The sequence below is a fragment of the Carassius gibelio genome, chromosome B11 (assembly GCF_023724105.1).
Source record: "Carassius gibelio isolate Cgi1373 ecotype wild population from Czech Republic chromosome B11, carGib1.2-hapl.c, whole genome shotgun sequence".
Taxonomy (NCBI): domain Eukaryota; kingdom Metazoa; phylum Chordata; class Actinopteri; order Cypriniformes; family Cyprinidae; genus Carassius; species Carassius gibelio.
Window position 1 is genome coordinate 20296376 of NC_068406.1, and position 23935 is coordinate 20320310.

The window sequence follows — 23935 nt, forward strand, 5'->3', positions numbered from 1 at the left end:
AAGCAACCGAATGGTAGTGTAATTTATTAATTTATTACACTATATGATGATTGAATCTCTTAAACTTACATCGCATGTAGTTTATGATGAGAGAATTTGCGAGAGAGTATTATTCAGTCAGGGATCGCACTGAACTACAAAACTCTGGTGTTTTGACTCATCTGTCTGACTCTGATTGGCTATTGCATTCATAAACTCAACAGAATACTCTGTAAAAAAAAAAAATATAATAATAAATATATATATATATATATATATATATATATATATATATATATATATATATATATATATACATACATACATACAAACATAAAAAAGCCATATCTCTGACTATAGTCCATCAGCTATTTGCACTTTCATACAATGTAAATATGTAACCGACTGTTGCATACTGTGCTTTTTTACATTTTATTATTATATAACATTAACATATTATTACAAACTATAATTGTAACAAATACATGAAAACAAAGAATATTGTAATTACGACAAGCAAATTGGTACATTAAGGTGGAATAATATGTTAAAATATTTAAGTCAAATAATAAAAACCAAAGTATTCAGTTTTAAATATAAACAATTACATTTAGCAATGTTGTGCTTCTTTTAGCAAACAATAATCAAAATTTATGACCTTATAAAAAAAAATTCAAAAAGGTAAATCTTAACTTATCACAATAATGTTTGATAGAATCTCTTTTTAATGTAATTTTACAATATATAAATATCTCCATTTATGTGTCATAAACAGTCCCATAGTTTAAATTATACACCTGCGCCACAGTTTATGGTAAAACGCCGATTAAGATGAAACGAACAGGCATGTAATTGCGATATACCTCCTTCAGTTTTAACAAAGCTGCAGAGACAACCGCCCAGGCCTCCCCCATTTTCGCCTGGAAGGTCACCTCTCCAGTGTTTGAGTGTCTGAAGCCGTTGGCTGCTCCTGAACCGTTTGGCTCTTTCTCCACTAGCAAACAGCCCCACAATGTACCTCAATCGCTCTTAAATCTATTTTTAAACGGTTTTATTCCGCTTCACGCCGATGCGAACGGGACCGGACTCTTGTTTGGGAATTTAGCTGACGATCTGCCGCCTCAAAGCGGCTTTATAACGTTTGTTTGAGCACTATTTGACAAAATAATCGAGGTGGAGGAAATTCCACACAAGCAGTGAAAGGCAGCCCTCGCGCTCATCCGGGTATTAAAGTGAGTGTTTTCTTAATTTTACTCTTTATATCGATAATATATCATCTTATGTGCCTTGATGTACCTCTGTGTGTTTTTAATTACGATATATAGCGATGTATAATTTGGCAAGGGCATTTCTTTTGGAGGATCTGGCTGGGTGGGGGATGGGCAGCAGTGTGTGTGAGTGTGTGTATATGTGTGTGTGCACGCGCGACCGCGTAAATGCAGCACCACTTCAGATTGTTTGGTAGTTTAGGTGTGTGCAAAACATAATTTCATTAGACATTAGTATCTAATGCTGACACTGTTTTTAGTCAATTATGGATTAAATTGACTTCCTTGCACCTGATTGTATACTAATTATTGGTATTTTAATATTAGGAAGTTTATTTTAACATTTACTCTAATATGCATCATAAAATTTACTCAATTTGATGTTTTTACATAAATACTGTTCTTTTCTTTTATTCTATATAAATTATACACCTCTTGAAAACACTGGTGTTTATTTGAGTTGCACTCATTTATTCCTTATATAAGTAAATCTAATATTTTTTGGAACATTGTGTGAATTATAATCAGTGTTTATAATCATACTGTAAATGAAGATGAGCTGGAGCACATGACAGTGTTGTGGGCAATGCACTCAACTCTATGAGAGTGGGGGAGGGGAGCTCAACACACATTCAGTGTTTGGGCAAACAAGTGTGTGTGGAATGACAGGATCATGAATTTATAATTATTTACACCTGAAGTGATATTTCTTAGTATGCACACTAGTTATATACACTGCTATTGTCAGATCATGCAATGCATACGATTACATTTGACACTAACACAAACTACTACTACTGCTACTTGTGGCTTATTTTATATTTCACAGTCATTTAGAGAGTACAGTTGTATTATTAGTGTAAAATCTACTATATAAGATGAATGTGTGTGAGATATTTGGATTATAGTGCTTAGTCTACTGTGGGGGTGGGGAGCTCTGTACTGTGTGTGTGTGTGTGCGTAATTTGAAGGCCATGTGTGTTGGGAAACTCCCATTGTAATGGCTCACATGTAACCTATTTAGTTCACAATCCTTAAATTAATTTACTATTGGGGTTAGGTTAACCTAGCTCATTTTTACACAACTCCCCTCCGAAATTAGGCCTATAATAATACACCCTAAAAATACAAACAAAGCATTTTTAATTCTAAATACAGCCTGTCTTGGATTCTGTGAGTAGATGATTTGAGTCTCTGAGTCTTTGTTTGAAATCTGCATCTCTCTCTAAGTGGAAGAGTGGCACGGTTATGTAACTAGTGCCTGAGAGTGGATTGAAGCGAGATGTGGGGGATGGGACAGACAGATCCGATCCATTGCGCTTTTTCCCTCTTTTTGCTCCCCCTGCCACCCCTTTCCTTCATTGAGCAGAATCACAGCGAGCCAGTCGACATGTTGACGTTTGAGTATGTGCTCTGTTACGGTGCGGTGTCGTTTTTGTTGAGCCTCAAGGTTGAGATGAGATGGGCAGATGGTGGCGTGAGCTTGAAAATGCCTGCCATGGTCTATGCTTTCTTGAACAAGGCCTGTGTTATTTCCTGCAAGGTCATTCACGAACACTGTTGCTGTAACTTGTCTAGTTGTGCAATTCGATACAGTATAACACATGTAATATGTAAAGTAGATTTTTAGTCGTCCTCGGAAAGCAGCAATAATTTTTTTAAAGAAAGTAAACCTTTTTAAAATAACTGGACGCGAGTGATATCGGATGCCTTGCACATTCAGTTTAAAAATGGCATGTTTTTACATTAAAATTAAAGGTAGATACTGTAGAATGCAAACATTTTTGTAATGGTAAACAAATTAGTAGGTCATACGTGTATTACATGTGTACAGGACATTTGACCTTTTATTTACAGTGGAGTTGTCTTTTGGTAGTGGATAGTTTTTTTGTAGTGGGGGGAATTTTTGTGAAACCACCAAAACGTTTCAGGAATAAAAGGCCGTTTCGTCTTTAATGTCATACATTATATTTTCAAGAGAGCGAGAGAAAAAAGGTAGCTAATACTTGTCAGTTATAAAATTATTTCCACTTTGCTGAAAATATATTTAAATATAGGTTTTAAAAACACAATGGTTCAATGGTTTTAACATTCATCCCCTTTAAAGTGCTGTTTTTACATCCACACATTCAAATGAGTGTCGTGCTCTTGCATCTTGTCTCACAATGTTACAAATGGTATAAATAAAAAAATAATAAAAAAAACTAGTTGTTTGTAGTAGATGTGCTACATATAATACGTAGATAATGTCTAAAATGATTGCAAAAATGACTGTTTTCAAACAGGTTTCTGTATATTATCCCGTCTTTCACTGTTTGTACAAACAGAACTTCAGCCATCGAGTGGTGTATTTACAGTAAGAATATGGAGCTTGTATAGAAGGAAGTATTTTAGCATACAAAAAATGGCATCACTTTCAAATTAAGCTTGGCTTACTGTATGTGAAATTTGACACCTAATCAGATGAATCCTTTTTCAGCACCTCGTCTATCTGGGTTATCGTGGCTCATGTTATGGACCTGTGTGTGTGTGTTTGGGGTGGGGGGAGAGGCATCCCGCTGTAGATGAGCAGGACGATCCCTGGTGTAATTGACTTCACCATGGTCAGCTTCCCTCTGTGAATGATTCCCAGAAACTGCTAGCTGACTAAATTTAGGTATCAGTTGCAGCAAGGCCCCTTTCACACTGCCATTCCGGCAAATACAGTGGTAAAGTGTTCCTGTAATTGTTTCCTGGTCGCTAGATTTGGCACTTTCACACTGCCAGTGATGACCCGGTATATGTGCGTGCTTTCACACACAACCCTTGAAGATCCCGTAACGACACGTGACATCAGCGTGTGACGTGTAATGTACGAGTCGACAAAGCTTGGCACGTTATACTTTAACTGAAGCAAGCAAACGATCTCAGTGTCAGCGCGGAAAGTGAGGAACTAACTGATCTCTGCTTCATTACAGTTTGCACATATGTTTTCGTTGCGAATGTTGATCTTCCTTCAAAACAGCCGGTAAAAAAGTCGCGCGATAACGCGCGTCATCACTTCGATACCGAATTAGATCTGGCTTTTGTTCACACAGCGCTCGTTCCGGATCGATTACCGCAATGTTACTATGTCCCCGACCCGGGTTCGATTCGGTAATCAATTCCGGGACGTGGTTGCTTTCACACAGAAGGCGACCAGGCAATGTTACGGGAATATTGCGGGTCCGACGTGCAGTGTGAAAGGGGCTCAAGTTCAGATGTGCTGTTATACATAGTTTTGCAGTGTTGTGAAAGCATAAAAAATAGCACATCACTGTGTGGGGGACAAAATTCAGGTTGAGGAGAGATACGACCTGAAGTATAAATTTAATGGGGCTGCAACAAAAAAATCGATACAGAATCGATTCGTGGCTCAATTCTGAGATTTCCGAATGCATCGCTTATCTCTCTGGAATCGATTCTGAGTTTATATTTTAACAGCAGATGGCGCTCTTATCTAGTTTTTAATCTGTATACTCAAATGCTCATGAAGAAGTCTGTAATTTCACCCCGGCTCACAATGTTATTTTGACGCCAGTTGTAATAAACACAGGGTGTAATTCACTTAAACCTTTTCGAATTTTGTGAATGATTATTTTAGGTTCAGTTTGGGTAAGGATTTGGAAACGGCTAGTACGGCTGTTTTTAAAGCCTGCAGCGCCATCTGCTGTTCAAAACTATGCTTCGAATCGACTCGCAATGCTTTCGGGAAATTTCAAAATCGATGCTGAATAATTTTTCATTTCGCGATGCATCGATTTATTTTCACAGCCCTAAAAAGTAATAAATGACAAATATGGCTGTTTATTAAATATATAGTGAAAATCATTTACGGGCAAAATTGCATATGAATAGTAATATTATTAGAATGATTTTCAAGGTATTTCAAGATGCTGTACAAGAGATAGAATTAACAAAAAGAAAGTTTGGGCGGGACTATCAGTGTATGACCAATGGAATATCCTAGGGTTAAAGTATGGGAAACATGTTTGGACACAGTCAGTGTTTACACAATTGGTGGCACTGAAATTGCGCAACTTACCTTAAAGAAATCATAAATATCAGTCAACTATTTAGGAACTCTAAAATGATGACTCATTTATTAACCAGCACAAATATAAGGCAGTAAAGCAGATTCAAACTTTAAGGCATTGTTTTACCGAACTAGAATGCGAATCTTGTCTCATTATGTTGTCTGACCTCAGGCTGTTTACCTTTTGTCTATGTTGACTCGGGTTCTTTGAAACACAGATATGACCGTAAGTGGAAGAAAAACTTGAGAAAGCAACTTCCCCTTCTCTTTGCCAATGAGTAACACCGGTTACTGGTTTTCTCATAACAGATCTGTTTTTTAGATCATTTGAATGATCACCAGAATGTGTGATATACTGTGTGTTTATCATTCTTCAAACAGGTCCAAGGGGCAGTCATATATCACATCATGTTGGTTTTAATTCCCAGATTAAAGGTAATATACATGAGAGAGAGTTTAAACTTGCAGACTGGTTGTTCATGTGCTCCGCTGCAGTGGTTTTTGGGGGATGGGCAGATTTGTGACCTGTGCTTTAGCTGTTCGTTTGTCTCTTCCTGCTCTCTGACAGACTAATGAAACCCCTGTAGCGCCCCTCCCCCCATCCACGCGGTTGCATGCTTTTGTTTTGTGACCTGAAGGTCAAGTTCAACGTGTAAATCTACAGCGGTACCAAGTGCTCTAAAGGGCACATTTTGTTTGAGAAATAAGGAAATGTTTAAAGGCAGAGAGTTTTATGAGGAACTTGCAGTTCACCTTATGTGACATTGGTGGCTATTTGTGAATATTCAACAGTTTTCAGCAACATGATGTAATACATTTTTCGAATCAGCAATAAGAAAAATATATAAATTTGCAACCCTCTACAGACACCTTGGCAACTGAATCGCCATTGGCTTAGTTTACTCACCAGACTGGTGTGTGTGTATATGTATGTATGTATGTATGTATGCATGTATGTATATATAAATAAATAAATAAATATTAGGGCTGTACAAAAAATCGAATGCGATTTTCATGCACATCTAATCAGTGAATTAGAAGTATATCTCCAGCACGTGCGTTCAAATGCTCCCCAGCTGCTTCTCAAAACTAGCCCAATCACGTTTATAGGAGTTTCCCCGATAAAAATTGCTTCCCGGGGTTAAAATATAATTTTTTTGGCAGGGTTGCCATGGTAAAATTCTCATTTTAGGGCCAAATGTCACGTTATTTGTATTGTCGCTTCGACCTACAGACATGAAAAACAACTGCAGACTTAGCAACACCTGTTTTAAATACCTTTATATTTAATGGAGTGGAGGTGCGCTCAGCATATTGGTTATTAAGGTAGCCACTCAAAGCAGTCATGCATATGCTCTGGAACAGAGTAATATCACGTCCATGTCACAACGCGATTGTGATTCGATTTCGATTAACCACACAGCCCTGGTTTAAAACGCCACACAGTTATGAAATGACTGTCAAATGTTTAGTACGTAAAGTATGAAAAGTACATGGAGTGTCTCTCTTTCCCCCCACGCATGCACACACGATATTATTGTGAATAGGTGATCTCCTGGGCTGGCGATATGACGATTTGAAAAAATTACCATATCACCCAACACTAGTTGATTGATTATCATTAATGACAACAGCAGTATTTATTGGCTGCTGTCCCTTTATATCTATGCTGGGTTTGATGGCCCAGTATATTGAAAATAAAAGAAAAATACAGCCCTAATTTCAAACATTCGCCGCTCTCATACTCCTGACTTCAGAATGTGCAGGCACAGCTGGGCCAGCCGAAGAAAAGGAAACGACAAGATGTCCCAACTCGTTGGAACAGCACGTATTGTATGCTGTCAAGTCTTATGGAGCAGAAGCATGCTTTGGGGGCATATGCTGCAGACTACAAATTACCTGTAACCCTCACTTCGTACCAAATGTGTCTAATCGAGAACATATTGACTCTTCTTGCACCATTTGAGGAGCTTACAAAAGAGATCAGCTCTTCCACTGCGACTGCAACAGATGTCATTCCCTCATTCGTTGCACTGAAACGTCTCCTAAAAAAACGCAGAAATGGATCATGGCGTTAAAACTCAAATCCACTCTTTTATAAGAGATTGAGAAAAGGTTCAGGGACGTTGACATGGAGCCCTTGTACTGTCTGGGTATTGTCCTCGATCTAAGGTAATGGCAACAATATAATAATAATTATAATAAGGCTCGTAATAACAGGCTGCAATCTGTCATTTTTGTCTGTTTAATAAAAAGGTACAATGATCTATATTTCTCCAACGCAGTCTAACACACAGTACGAGAAATACTTCAAAAGGTGTTCCAAACAGAAACAGGAGAACTGAGGGAAGAGAAAAGATATGCTGATGGGAATGAAGAGTGCAGAAAAAATACCACGCAGAGCAAGCTCACTGTTGGTGATGCACAATGAGATATTGGAAGAAAAATCTAAAGTGATTAAGGATACGGCAACTGTATGCACTAGAAATGCAGAGCTACCTGTCTGAGGCACAGATACCAAAAAGCAAACAGCCGTTGTTGTACTGGCGCACAAATAAGCTGAGCTGCTTTCCTGTGCTCGCTGAAGTTGCGTGAGCGTACCTGTCCGTGCCCTGCACAAGCGTAGACGGTGAACATTTGTTCAGCTCAGCTTCGCGTGTACTAGATGAGAAACTAAACATACTAACTTGAGGCAAAGCTGAAAGAACTCACATGCACTTTTGAAAAGCCAGAAGTAAACGTCAGTTCTGTAGGCTATAGGATAAATATTTTTTTTATTTTACCTTAAAATTACATTGACTTAATTTGATTTAAAAAGCACCTGCTGTAGCATCTTTGTTTTACTCTGTGCTCTAAACATTTTTTGGAATAATTTTATTATATAGCCTACTGTGGTTTTATTCTTAAATAACTTTTTTCTTTACACCAAATTTAAAAACGAAACAAATGTTGAATGCTGATTAAGTAAAATCTTTGTATGGAGTGTTCCATGTGTTTTGATTGTGTTGTTTGGATTGTGGAACTGTGCAGTTGTTGACTTTAAAATTACATGGTTACAGTTAATGTTTTCATTTAACGTTTTTAAACCAATTTAAAAACAAAAGCTAAATGCTTTTGTCAGTAGGCCTACCTATGTTTGTATTGGATGTAGCCTACTTACTGCGCAGTTACTGCTGTTAATTTCAGATGGTTACAGTTACAGTTTTCAATAGCCAAAACTGTTAAATACCAAATAAACATCAAATATTTGTATCGGAATCAGCCAGTTAGCTTGGTTGGGAAGTCGTGGCTTAGTGGTTAGAGAGTTTGACTCCTAACCCTAAGTTTGTGGGTTCGAATCTCGGGCTGGCAATACCACGACTTAGGTGCCCTTGAGCAAGGCATCGAACCCCAAAAACTGCTCCCCTGATGCCTCAGCATAAATGGCTGCCCACTGCTCCGGGTGTGTGTTCACAGTGTGTGCGTGTGTGTTCACTGCTCTGTGTATGTGCACTTTGGATGGGTTAAATGCAGAGCACGAATTCTGAGTATGTGTCACCATACTTGGCTGAATGTCACTTTCACTTCACTTAAAAAATCGTTATCGGAGTCGGTCATAAAAAAATCATGATTGTGCACATGGCTCTAGACTAACATGTTGCACTGGTAACTTGGTAAGGTAACTTAACTGAAAAAGTGGTGGTGCTAAAAGTGCTTCACTGAGCTGAAATTTAAACTTAAAACATCTAAATATAAATTAAATAAAAAGAAAATCTAAATGAAGAGTTTTAAGGGCTTCAAACTATTCTACTAGCAAAGTGATCATATTTTGCTTAGTTTTTTAAAGTTTATTTAGAAAAACATTTGGAGCACTTTTTGTTTGTTAAATATAAGTTGTAGTTTTTTTTCTTAAAGTAACGACCAAGCTGCCAGCGGCAGACAGTGAGCCTATATTTGATAAATTTAGCCTTCTCAAATCATCACGACTTGCCTAAAATAAAATCTATATTTCAATATAAATATGAAACGGTTCAAGCATATAACAATGTTTAAATGTTAGACCTAGATAAATGTGCGCTATATGCAATAGTTTGTGTAGAGACGCTTTGCAGGACTGTAGCATTGTTTTTCAGATAAACATGTATGGTAACTTAGCATGTTTCTTAAATATCTGCAAAACTTTTCTTCAATGCCCATCGCAAACTCATCCAAGCCCATTTTTGCCTTAAAGCATTAGTTCTATACAGGACTTTATCAAATGTAGAAGTCCAGCAGTTGACACATTTCTATTTTTAGAGTGTCTGGCATGTGTGTTCATGCATGTTTTCAAGTAATACAGAAGTGCCCAACACTCTTGCGGTCCGAGGTGCTACTTACATTAGCTCTGGGAAACTTATGCATGCTTTTGCAGCCTAGGTGCTACAGAGGCCCCCCACCTCCCAATATTATTTTGAACTTTCAATGCCTCTGTGCATTTATATCGACTGTGACAATTAAAGATAAATTTCCCATTCTACAACCTGCAGAAAAGTTCATTATGGATACATTGTATAACAGCCAAAAAAGGGGTGTTCCAGATGTCGCGAGAACCAATACTATGGTACCCAGTTTGTATAAACATTTTAAAATCCTGTCGCTACTTGATTTTCTTCAGTAGAGTAAGTGCTGATCGACTGGAAGGAAGTGTTTCAGTTGGTCCTTGAAGGGTAGAGAAGAAAAAATGCCTTCAAGCACAAAAGAACTACATGTGGAAGACGGCGATGATATATTTTGAATGTGATTGTGTGAGATTTAAATGAAAGCAAGAAGCTCTGAAAGAACGGCTGCTGCGCATGGTCACCCACACACATGAGTTTACTGACGGTCTGACAGCTTACAGCTTCTTCATTCGTTCATTCACATAATTTATCTTTATTCCACACCACTCTGTCCCTTCTATGAAGTCCCTCCCTCAGAAATATGCAGTGGGCTCAGATTGGTTAGCTAGCCCAGTGTGTTGTGATTGGCTAAACCACCTCAAGTGGACGTCTAAATGTCCCACCCCTCGCCTCAGCAGCATGTTCTCAGGTTGTATTGTAAACAATGGCTTTGTCAATATTGCGTATCAGTTTTAGCCCGATTGAGACCTAGAGAATATTAGTGAAGAGGATCCACAGAACCTGTGCAAGCACGGCTCTTAATGGTGTGTTTTTTTGTTTGTTGTTGTCTCATACTTTTAGATATGCTGTTATAAATGTTGTAAATGCTACTGCTTCTGTTAGCTTTTAATATATGGTTTTATCCCGATTAAAGCTTTAATACAGTACGGCAGCCTGGTGCAGGTCCATGTATTACGCTTCTCATAGCTATGTGAAAATAAGCATATAAATGGAACAATTCATTGTTGGAGATGAGCTGATGATCTGAATGAGAGAGAGATGCATATGTGCAGAATAGAGACACGAGGAACTTGATTGACGACTACTGGTTTAGAACACTGATTTCGAGTAATCGAGTTTTCTACCAAAAATTACAATGATTAATCGAGTAATTGGATAAAATGTGTTTTTGCTAAAAGTGCAATATTAATTATGCAAGGGAAAATAAGACTTCTGGGTCTCTTAAAATAAACAACTATGGTTTTTTTTCTTTCTTTTTTTTTTTTTTTAAATGCATAGAATGCAATGCATACATCAAAAATAAACATGTAATTATTACCCATTGTTTCTCTGTCTGTACTTGTACTGTGAACAATGACAATAAAGTTCACAGATGAATTAAGTGCCATTGTGTAGGGGTTTTAAATAAAGCATTTTCTGAGATGCACATTAAACATTAAACACATAAAACATTAATTTAGTTTATTTTTTAATTATTGAAAATTAAGCAAACTTTACTTTTTGGTAAACAAAGGGGATTTACTATTAAAAATAAAACATGGAAGAAATGTTGTGTGATTAAACCTTAAAAAAAATAAGTTTTTTTTTTTTCTGTAGTAGGCTATGTACATTCTTCTGAACAATAGTATATCTGGCAAATACTTGTCTTACCGGACGTTTATTTTGACGGGTTGACGTACCTTTACAGTTCTGTGTATGTGATGTGATTAATTAATTCAAAATTTGGCAAATTCCATGCCATATCACGTTAAACTGTAAATTAAGTTTTTATGACTGGATTCCGCGATTCCCTCCGTGTTTTCTGCATCCCGGAAATCGCATCATAGACTGCAGTATCACATACACAGAACTGTAACGGTAAACCCGTCAAAATAAAAGTATTTGCCAGAAATCTATTACTATTGTTCAGCAGAATGTACATAGCCCACTACTACTACAATTAAAATGAAACGAACATAATTTAAGGAATAATCACACAAATTTTTTTCCATGTTTTATTTTTAATAGTAAATCCCCTTTGTTTACCAAAAAATAAGTTTGTTTAATTTTAAATAATAAAGAGATAAATTGAATGAATGTTTTATGCCTTCATTTGATAACCAGAAAAATCTTTAAAAACCAGCAGTTCAGTCCAGTAAGCTCAGACATCCCTTAAATGGTTCTGTAATTTATTGAAATCCTTTAGTGTGCAACCCAGCATTTTCCTCAAAGATTTCATCTGATACAACCTCAGTAAGGCGGTTCTTGCATGTGTTTTTATCATGTTAGGTTTTTATCAGTAAACATTATGAAAGGAGATTATTTTCTGGCACACACAGACAGACAGACTGACAAAAATGCTGTATTGTACGTCTGCTTCTTGTTTCAAGTAAACATTTTTTTATTTGCTTTTTCCACTGTCAAGATATTCCTTCCAGTAGATCACTCATGTTGGCTAGCCCATTATCTGTCGCAAAGCCATGTGGTCTAGACCACTGTCTTTTGGACTTGCAGATAATATGCATTTAACAGTTGTGAAGAAAGACCCCTGTCACTTAGCCTAATTACATTTGGCCATTACACCAATGCTTGGACAAAGAAGGCCAGGCTGTATAATAGGGTGTTTGTGATCGGTGTATGGAATGAGAAACCTAGCCTTACTAAGCTGAGATCATGGTATCTGTTGGCTGAGTGTAAAAGGGCCTAGTGCATCAGTCACTTGGCATTTGAATGGAGGAATTATATTTTTGCTGCTGAAGGTTAGAGAGCATGGTGTCAGGTTTTTCAAGGTTCTTCATTTTTTTAATTGTGAAATTGTATCTGTGGTTAGCAGTGATGCGCGGGTCAATGTATTAATAACCTGCACCCGACCGACATTTTCAACTAACCCGCCCGCAACTCGAACCATTAAAAAAAGGAAAAGAAAATATTATACCCTACTCGCTTCCTGACCAGCATTTTCTAGTAAATGCTCATCATAGCATTTGGCCATAGACGTAGGAACTAGGAAAAAAAAAATCCTTATATTCTAATTTTGTCAATAAGCTCATAATTTTTTTTCTAAAATAGTCTAGTCTGGCTATGTCTATTTTGATGTCTCTGTTCAGCAGACAGTGAGGTTTGGGTTTGTTCCGATCAGAGCTCGTGAGCAGAGAGTGCATTTCTCCATATATTATGCGCTCCGCTCACTCATTCCGTGGGGTCTCACTCAACCCAGAATGGTCTGCTGGTTCGAAAATATGCAAAGAGACATTTAATTGTTTAGTAATAAATTGGTGTTTTCTGTGTCGCCAGAGAGAAATGCACATTTCATATGGATTACATAATTAGAGAGTTATTTTGGTTTTATTATTTTCATTTAAAAGTAGACATTTCAAGCTTTATGTAATATATAGCCTATATTTCTCAAATCTGTGAGGCACAAGCTGAGTTTCGGCGCCCTGCAGTTTACATGCAATGCAAGTGATCCTGCCGGCACCTCATTACATTGTCTGCTATATATTTGCTTCTTATTGATAAAATACGGGCAATTGATTGATAAAACATTGATCAAAATTAAAATACAATTTATACAAAACGATTGTTTTCTATAAAACAAAACTTAATGAAGTCGTCAAAATCATGTTTTACCTAAAACAAAGGTCTTCACCTTTTTTCTTGCCGCCTCCATCTCTTCCTGCAGACTGAGCTCGAGCATAATCTTTGCACCAGTTATTCAGCCAATAAAGTGTAGGCCTATGTATTTCAAAATTGTGTCTAGTACTATATTAATTACAAAGGTTTGATTGGCATCTTCATTTCAAACGACCCGACCGTCCGCGACCCGAATATAATTAAAAATATTTTTGGATGACTCGTAACCGCAGGCAACTGCGGGTGACCGCAGGCACCCGCTCATTTTGGATCAACCCGCGCATCACTGGTGGTTAGGCCTACATAGTGAAGGTGTGGTCACATTAGAGAATTTTGACTAAGTTTTATATGCAGAAAGTCAATACTGTAGTGATGTACACTGTAAAATTTATTTTTGAGAAGTCATAAATAAAACAGGTTATTGGAGTTTCACAAGAAAATACTATTTCCATTTCCTACTTTTTTTGTTTGTTTAATTCAGTGCGTTACTTGCTGTTTCAGTGTAATTGTGTATGAAATTTACTTGCAATTTTCTGATTGAAAATTGTTTTATGTTGGAAGCACAGCTCATAACAGAAGTCAAATCCGCATGACCAATTGCTAAATCTGCATGGGCTGGGTATCAATTCACATGTCGCGAATCAATTCTTTTTTGATTTGAAAGCTCTCGATTCGATAAGATTCTAGGTTCGATTCTAGTTTTTATTTATGTATTTTTGATTACGATCAGTGAATATAATAAAAATGCTATTGATATTTGATAAAATGAACAGTAAACATCCCAATCAAATGATAAACCCTTTTATTTTTTGGGCAAACAAAGTGCTGCACAACAGGTTCATTAAAATAAATAAAAAAAGCAATAGGGCTGCACGATAAATCATATGCGCAAAACAATAATATTTTGCACATGTTTTGCGCAGCTTTTCAGTGAGCAATGGCTCTGTGTAGTAGATGCTGCTCCATGTGAAAGCACCCACATGATGGAGATTTACTGTTGATTATAGAACTGGCTTTACTGACAAGTAGTGCTGCAACGACGTGTCGACGTCATCAATTACGTTGACTACAAAAATACATCGACGTGCATGAAATGCGTCGACGCGTCACACTGTTTACATCTCGCCTAAAGGCGGCTTCTGCTCCTGGGAATGGAAAAAGTTGCATTCTATCACAAAAACAGAGACCATGGTTATCCAAAGTATGGAAATTCTTTAAACAGAGGCCAAATAAAATGGTCCTTTGTTCCCTTTGCAAAAACATATATGGTGTACCACAGCAGCACAAAAAAGCACTGAATGACTGACGAGATTACCGTGGTATAAACACTAATAAAAAGACTAATAAAAAGATTCATATTAATCAAATCTTGTTTTAAATTTTTTGCTGAAAAAATTAATGGAAAAGATCAATTTGCGGCTTTTGAATCTTTGAGAATCAAATCGCCCTCATTTAAAAAACAACAACAACAATTTAGATATTTTTGCCCAGCCCTAGTAACACTTTTGCCCACACAAATTTTCAGTCACAATTCACCTAACAACAGTAAGTGTGGCCATACTTCAAGAAAAAGAGCACTTTGATGTCAATTTACCGACAGCCTAACAGTTTTTGTAAATTATTGTCAAAAGTTGGTGAATGGTTTTTCAGAAATGGTGCTTTAGTGATGGGAAAAGTTGTTGAAATCTTTTAACTGATCATCTTGAAAGCTTCAACCACAAAAAAAATTTTCTACAAAAGTTAGATTAACTAACAGGGGTGTCCAATTCTGCTCTTGGTAGGACACCATCCAATAAATTCAATTTAATACACTTGAAACAGCAAATTGAGGTCTTTATGATTAGGCCATCCTTAAAAATATTCTTGTTTGCCGTAACCTGACCGACCCTGTCAATTAAGGACAGACTCAATTTTTTAAAATATTTTTTGCTTTAAGTCCGACCGACTTGCCGGTTGTAAATTTGGGTTTAGACCGACCAAGTTTTTTTTACTCTTCAAACAACTAATACAAAAGCAATACAATAATTATATTTTAGTAAGTACTGTAAATATATAAACTGGCTAGGCCTACATACAAACGAAGGTCTTTCTTAAAAAAACCTGTGACGTCATCTATGTTTACACGGATGTCACACTATGGCCTGTGCGTTCGCTTCGTCTCATACTCTCATTCATTGTCAGAGTCAATGGTTTACGCTTGGTAATGATTGCTGCGGCTGCAGTAAACAAAATGTTTGCGGTCACTGTTCAAAGTCATACGGTTTTGGGCACCATAATACATCTAAAAAATTATTTCAAACAGCTCGACACTGCTTTAACTGAAAAACTGTGCCCAGATCTTTGCCCATCCCTTCTCCCGTCTAGTCTAAAACCATGACCGTGTCGACTGTCACTTTATGTTCGAAAATCTATTGCACGAATCGATTGAACGAACCAACACAAGTTTCGAAACAAAAATAGAAAATAGATTTTAACAACCTTCTCTCGGAGCATGTCCAGGGTTTTTTTTTTTTTTTTTTTTGGAACACGCGTCACACAGCAACTGCAGCTTCGGACACACGCACAACAGCAAATAATACTTCTGCACAATGTTTCTCTTTTTACAACAGGAATGTGAAGTCTGCTGGTATTCAGACAGTCTCATGCATACAGAAACAGATTCGGGCTAGAATCACCAATGCGATTTTTTTTGTTGTTGTTGAAATTTTGAATCATAAACACAACCATATTAGTGCAACAAGCCTGCACTAAATGTTTTGCATTATGGCTGTCCACTTTGCTTATTGTTTATCAAGAATGTTGCACTCCTGTTTAACGTGTTAGTTTATGCCCAATATTAGTGTTAAACTGTTGGACTTTAAATGAAATTACTATTGATTTCACGGTTGACTGATTATGCAGAACATTTAGACTAATAACTTCCGTGCGCAGATGCGGCAAATTTGTCACAAATTTATCACTATGACAGTTGCATCCGACTATATATGAACTAGCTGTTTTAAATATAGTATTTTTATATTTAACGTTAGTTTATCAGTATGTTTTAAAGTATATTTTTTTGATTATTGGTGATTCCATACGCTCTATCGCGCACCTGCACAGTTTAAAACACCAGAACAAAGAGTCTTTCTCTTGCTCCACCCATGTACGATAAGATAGTGTATTGTCGATCTCATGGGCTGACGATATGACGATTTGAAAAATGACCATATCGCCCAACACTAGTTATGTGTTTTTGTTTGATTTACTTTCTGTGACAATGCCTACAAAATCCACAATTATTCTAGAATTAATTATTTCATTTTTGACTTGTTTTCATAATTTTGACTTGAATTTTGAAGTTTTTTAATGATACATTATTATAGATAAAAATGGATTAAAAAGAGAAACTTTTGATAAAAAAAAAAAAAAAGAGTATTTGGAGTACAGCCTGTATCAGTAAGAAAGAAGAAGTCCACATCCACATGAAGCCAGAGCTTTCACTCAGTGTTCATGTTTTTTGCCGTTACGTGATATAGCGGTGTCTGACTAGGTTTGAGAAGTGGGTTGATGACATCATTTCACAAAATGCTCCCAAAATGCATATTGGCATTTCTGGATGAAATGCCAATATGATACAATTATAAACGTGTCTCCTTTTGGACAGGGCCTTAAATTTTTATTATTATTATTATATATTTTTTTTTATAACAACTTATAGCTGGAAGAGCTTGTTTGTACTTCTCCAAAAAAAAAACACAAAAAAAAGACATGGGCTTTCAAGGACATCATTTGAATTTATGAAAAAAAAACAACCTCTTTAGTTTCAGTGCAAACGTACGGCTCATTCACAGACTAACAGCCATTATTCTGATCATGGTCTTTTGTTAAATGTGTAGGTGGACTAACACGTCTCTTCATCTCGAAACTAGCTTTATGTAGGGCAGCTATACTTCTGCCTCCCTGCTCTTGATAAATACCAACACGTGGTTTGGAGCTAAAACCATATATTCTCCGAATGGCTTCCTTAAACGTAACTTATCTCTCTCCAAGATTCAGCAGCTTCCTTAGGCTAATCCAAATGGCTCAGTTCCCTAGTAAACAAGGTATCTGATTGAGATCGACCATAGCTTGGTATTTCTCCACTGCATAATAGTTGCAAGCACACATTGGAGACAGGGTGTCAGTACAGGCTGCATGTTTTCAATCAAGTGTTTGTGTGTTGGTATAACATGGGAAATCAATAATCTTTAATCAGTAAAATGAAAGACTGCCATTAGTTGTAAATTCATAAAGTCTTTTGGCTTCATGCTGACAATTTTAATTGTGCAGGTTTATTCTGATGATGTTAGACATTCCCTGTTTTGCCTCTCAGGAAACATTTAAAAATGTTAAAAATAGTTGTGGTGCTTATTTTTGGGGAAACCTGTCACAATTTTGTTTTCAGCATTCTTTGTTAAATAGAAAGTTTAATGAATAGCATTTATTTAAATTTGTCATAGTTTGTAACATTTATAAATGTCTTTACAGACACTTTTGATAAATTTAAAATGTGTCCTTTCTGAATAAAGTTTTGTTTAAAACAAATCTTGCTCCAAACTTTGAATGATAGTGTATCATGGCTTCTACAAAAGAATATTAAACAGAAAAAAAACAGTTTTCAATATTTATAACAAAAATAAATGCTTCTTAAGCACCAAAACAGCAAATTAGAATGATTTCCGAAGGATCATGTGACACTGAAGACTAGAGCATGTGTAATCAAATAAATGCAGCCTCGGTATAAGAGTATAAGAGATTTTTCCAATACATACCAACAGTATAGTTTCATTTATTTGATTGGTATCACACTTTACTTACACATGTGCAGCTTAAAATGTTTAATATATAAAACATTTGGGAATCCTTATTTTCACACATAAAAACGAGCCAAACCCAAGAGGTGTCATGCAGTTTTGCATTGCAGCCCTCACGCTCTGATATATAATTTCACACGCTGAATCCAATTAGTTGCAATAATTATGTCCTCAGCTCTCTTTTCAGGCCTTTTGTTCGCTCCTGTCCAACCTTTCGACCATTGTGCCTTCTCTACTCTTTTTCCTTCTGATAAGCAGTTTTTAGCGTGTGCAACCTTATCGAGTTTTGCCTCCGTTGACCTTCATCAGTCCCACACGTCTTTTCTGCCGGTCTCAGATGACCCAATTAAACTCTTTCTCTAATTCTGCACCGTCGTTCTCACCGGATTCACTCTGGACCGCTAAAAGGGTGAGAGTCAAGGTTCAGGAAAGGGCATCTCCATGGTGAAACACTGATGTGTGAGAAAAATATGCTGTAATGATAGTCTAGCCAGAAAGTAAACGGAGACACTGCCTTATGAATCAGTCATACCGTTGTAAATGGGCAGCAGGAAGAGAATTTGATAGAGGATTCCTTTTAGATGCGTTTCTCCTCAATCCAGATCCCCCAGGATGAGGCTGAAAGAGATCCCTTTGTCTAATATTAATAAGACACTTGTGCTCCTCTTAGAGAAAATGTTTAAAATTAAAGTTTTGAAATGTTTAATTTGATAAGAATATAAGAGAGTTTTATATTCCTTTTGGAGCTCTGTATATGCTTAATAGTATCATTACTGCTTTTTGCAATGGATTCAAATGATTACGTTTTTCCAGAGGTGTTTTTCTGTTTTCAATTCACTGCTGAGACTGAATCAGAATGCAGGCAGTACATTTTGACAGCAGAATTGACAAGAAGTGTACAAAGAAAGAAATACATTTGGGCTACAGACCTGTCAATTCACAAATACAGGAGCAGTGGATTGTAAATGTATGTTTTTGACAGTTATAAAAAAACATTATCAATCAAAAGTAATTGCTTCTGTCATTCCTGTGAAGCCAGTAAGTTGTTAGAGAATCACAAGGTTATATTTTCATGTCATACTCTGCAAAAATACTTTTTGGTTTTGGACTTCCAAGTCAGCACTTCATTTTTCATTCAAGCAGCAGCAAAGCTTTAGGTGCACCAGAGTAAAATTAGCTTAAAAGATGGATTTAAATTTGCCTTGATGATAATTTTACAGTGCAGATCACCTTTAGCTATTGCTTTGGTATTCTTTTACCTTGATAAATAAAACTGGCAAGCTGATGGAAACTGGTTCACACTGACTTCCGGATGGCTGACCAGTCAAATTGGAATCAATGAGACTTGGACAAACATTCTGTAAGAGATCCACGAGTGGTTAAGTCTGATGCTGTACTTCAACAGTGAAACTGATGGCCCCTGAGCTTGTTTACTGATAGGTCCTGTTTCCACCTCTTTGTAGATGTATTTTTTTTGTGATTAGGTCAGGGGCGAGAATAGGCAGAGCTGTGCTGTGTTTCTGGACTCATTTGGGATTGATAGTGTTTTCACATCTGTTATTTAGTCACTTGCATTTTTGACTACCTTCATATGCTTTCAGTGATTTGATCGGAAAGGATGACAAAACAGATTTTGTATGTTTGCTTTATTTTTATAAAATCACACATCTTCTTTTTTTTATTGTGAGTGTGCAAAAATAGAAGTGATTTTTTTTGCGGATTATATCTTACTCCAAAAAAATTTAATAAAATAAAAAATAAAAAAATGATTCAGCTGTTCGATCGCACTAGCGCCTTGCGCGCACTGCCCCCGCCCCCCACATATTCTAGTAATTCAAACTTTCATTGCAGTCTGTTCATTATCAAAATAAAATAGTCAACCAAACATATAAAAGGTTACACTGGTCAGTTTAATTAGGCTGTAGTATAACGGTCCACTCTGCTGTGATGATCTTTACCGTCTATATGCAAATGCTTATGATGTACAAGCCTAGTTTACATTATAAATAGTAGTTTAAGATGCAAATACATTGGAAATATGAAAACATTTGGATTTGTGCCGAATAAGACGTGAGCAATAACCTCTAACTTCTATCCAAACCCGCGCCTGTTCCGTCTCGCACGCACATGTCACGATCTAATGCCAATTTTTTTTTTTATCAAATAGGCCTACCAGAACGCAAAAATGTACACGGGTCATAATACTCACATAAATATTTTTCATGTGAGCAACAGTTTGTTTTGCAGCAGTGCTGATGGAAGCCATAATGTCAATTAAAAACACTGCAATTGTGTTTTAAAATACTACGACGAGCACCACGAAGCCATTTAACAGGCATGTTTAGCAGTATCCATGATGGGATTGGAAAGTGTCAGCATAGTATCATTTTATCAAATGATCATAATAATAACATCTATTAATTTTATAATCCTGCTACTAACATTTTATTCATACTAAAACCCCTTTATTTCATGTGAGAGTGTTTGAGAGTAGCTTTTGCACATCCTCTCATGCCGGTGAATGCATGCCGCTGAAATAAACTTATTTAGCAGCATTAAGGTTAACGATTAATCGATTAATTAAACGTTAATTTAAATGACGATCGATCATGGAAATTAGCGAAAAATGACATTTAAAAAAAAAAAAGATTACTCTTTCCATTTTTATTTTAATAAACCTAAATGTCACCTTAACTCAACAGGATGATGATCTCATGATGAATTGAAACCAGTGTCTCATGTTATGCATTTGGACAAACAGTTGCTTATTTTTTCAGGAGAAATGGAAAGTTACTCACATGTTTACAATCCAAACATGATTTATTTATTGACCCTTCATTGCTACATGGCACCAAGTAACAGTTTTTGTTTCCTCTTTATGTCCAGACTGTAGAGACTCCTCCACTGCTAAGGGTTCACATTGGAGCAAGACCTGATCACATGGTAAGCCAAGAAAAGATCTCTTGTTCTTTTCTAGACTGCAGCTATTTGTTTTGGTCAACTTCAAGGCACCTTGAACCCATACACATGTAGTCTCGTGACCCATGGACGGCTGTGACTGAATTATGGAATGCCTGAGTGTTGAATTTGATAGTCATTCATCTTTTTATTTTATTTTAGAAGTAACAGACTGTGCAGAAATTTAGGTTGAGCACAGTGATGTTGTACCAAATACTGTACAGCAGCTTCAAAAAGCAGTTGCACAATATATATGGCCCCATGCACATTATTCCCATGTCCAATTAGATTCTATTTTCCATCACTCAAAACACTTAGTTTAATACTATTAAATATAATCATTAGCAAATGAGTAGTTATCTATTTTGTCATGTTGTCAAATCTAAATTCACTTGTTGCATTTAAAATTATTTACTTTAGTTTTCTTTTTTTCAAGTAGCATTTATGTATTTATGCATGTATTTTTTTTAAAAATAGGAATTTTATAAAATATTTTTTTAAATATTAAAATATTTATTTTTTAATTTGAAGTAGCATTTAAAATTGTTGTATTTTTTATTTTTTAAGTAGCATTTAAAATGCTTTATTTCAGTTTTGCATATTTGCATAATATTTTAAATGGTTGACTTTAGTTTTTATTTTAAATTAAAAATAGTATTTAAAATGTTTGACTTCAAGTTTATTTTATTTTAAAATTGATAATTTAGCTAGCTTTTTTTGATATATTTATGGGCCTTTTATTTTGAGAGGAGAGTGGAGAGATGACTGGAAAGTCAAAGGACCTTGAGGTTAGAGATGTTCCGATACCCTTTTTCTCTTCCCGATACCGATTCCGATACCTGGGCTCAGGGTATCGGCCGATACCGAGTACTGATCCGATACCTGGGTGTATATCTGTATATACAGCTGTATATACTACTAGCCCTGTGTAAATTGCTAGAATTTTTTTATGGTGTGCTTCAGACAGATCCCTCAATAAAACATGAACAAATACATGGTGAACTACTGTATTTATTACAGTATTTTTATTATCTAACATGAATTTGACAGTATTATTTATTTTCTTATGCAAAAAAGAACTTCAAATGCAGCCAAAAATCTAACACCGCAAACTAAAAAAGGTATTTAAGTTTTACAATATAACTGTATAAAAAAACTGCAACAAATAAGTCTAGGAATATAAAAAAAGATCTATTAATCAGATAATCTCTAACAAGTAAAAAACAAGTAAAAAACAAGCAACCATCTAGGCATAATTATTATTATTATAGAGATGTATTATTATTACTGTAGGCTACAACAGTAGCTTTATATATTGTCAATTTACTCATGTAAACCAAACATTTATTTTAATGGGCTGCCATGAAGATCTTTGAGTGTCTGTGTTTATGATATGACAGTATTCTCAAATGAAACGGTAAATTCTCATGAAGTGACGGTTTATGCGTTCGTGTGCTCATGACACACAGCAGAGACTACAAAACAGCGAGCTCTCGCGCATCTGTGCCAGTCACCCACAGAGATGTAGATTTTGCGGGAGTAATATTTAAATAGTATTTTGCAGTTTAATATTCACAGACACTAGTATATATTCGGCTACTGTCTGGAGCCCTGCGTTTTGACTTACACGGAAGCGACTGAACGCAGCTGCCGGTACTGAATATACTCGAGAGTCTGTAACTACCGGTACTACAGAGACATACTGCTAACCACTGATCTATAATATAGTAGCGGCTTCACTGTGTTTTGGCAGTTTAGAATGTGATGAGTGATCCAGTCATATATAGATAAGGGCTGCTAACGCGTTTTCATTTCTTCTTCGCTGCTCTAAACAGGGGTTGCTTGTGGCAACACAGCACAACTTCCTGTGTTTTCAATGCATTTTGAGCAGCGAAGAAGAACCGTGCAGCGGTTAGGCAAAGCTTGCGGTCATAACTAGGTCTTTTTTAAGAAAATGGTATCGGATCGGTATATGGGTTCATGTACTCGCCGATGCCGATGCCAGAATTTGTTGTGGTATCGGAGATATTTCCGATACTAGTATCGGAATCGGAACAACTCTACTTGAGGTGGGAATCGAACTCTGGTGCTCTGAGCGCAGTTGCACTATATGTCGGCGCAGGCAGCTTTTTTAAAGTACAATTTTATAATTTATTTTTACCCTAACGGTAATATTAAGATGATTGAGATTTTAGTAGCATTTATAAATGATTAACTTCCATTTTTATTTTTAATTTCAACAAAATACTATAAAATCGTGAAAAAAAAAAATCTCTTTGTGTCTTCTCTGTGCAACACAGTTGTAATATAAGGGCCTTTTGTACCGCCGGAATCTTTTTATAGTACCAGCACTAATCGTGGAACAAATGTGGAATAGTACCGCCGGAACTAGGTGTGATTTTAGTACTTGACTGCCTTTTTCGGGAACCAAATTAGCTCCTACTCCAGAGCAGGGTCTGACCTGCACAACTGGTACTACCTGTGACGTAAGTAGACATTGATTGGCCAGATGCATTCAAAAATGCCCTCACCCGCCATGATTTAAAACGCTGTGTAACATACTGTAAACATTGTGTCAACTTATTTTGCAAGTATGGTGATCAGCAATAAATAAGACCTCCTTTCCATTCATTCAGTGGCTTTATGTATACTTCGACATTCCATGTCTATTATTGTGAAACCCGCGAGACACAACATCCTCCTGTTGTTAATATTGTTTTTCTTTGTTTATGTTGTTGCTGTCACCGGCTTACGTCACATCCTAGTACACACTGTCAGGTGCCAATGCAACCCTTCAAGTTGGCGCAAAATCGTTCCAGTACTTTAGTGCTGTACATTTAGCTCTTTAGTTCTACATTTAGCATCCCTAGT

At 36.4% G+C, this 23935-nt stretch overlaps 1 protein-coding gene across 2 annotated transcripts in view; it reads left to right on the plus strand.

Annotated features, from left to right (window-relative positions):
• Positions 1 to 890: 890 nt before the first annotated feature.
• LOC127968017 (F-box-like/WD repeat-containing protein TBL1XR1) overlaps positions 891 to 23935 on the plus strand; it is a 54187-nt gene continuing 31142 nt past the window's right edge. The window contains exons 1-2 of one of the 2 annotated variants that reach the window (XM_052568852.1): positions 891 to 1211; positions 20993 to 21049. The gene's annotated coding sequence lies outside the window, so the exon portion shown is untranslated. The remainder of the gene's footprint in view (positions 1212 to 20992; positions 21050 to 23935) is intronic. The other variant, XM_052568853.1, reaches the window with a different exon arrangement.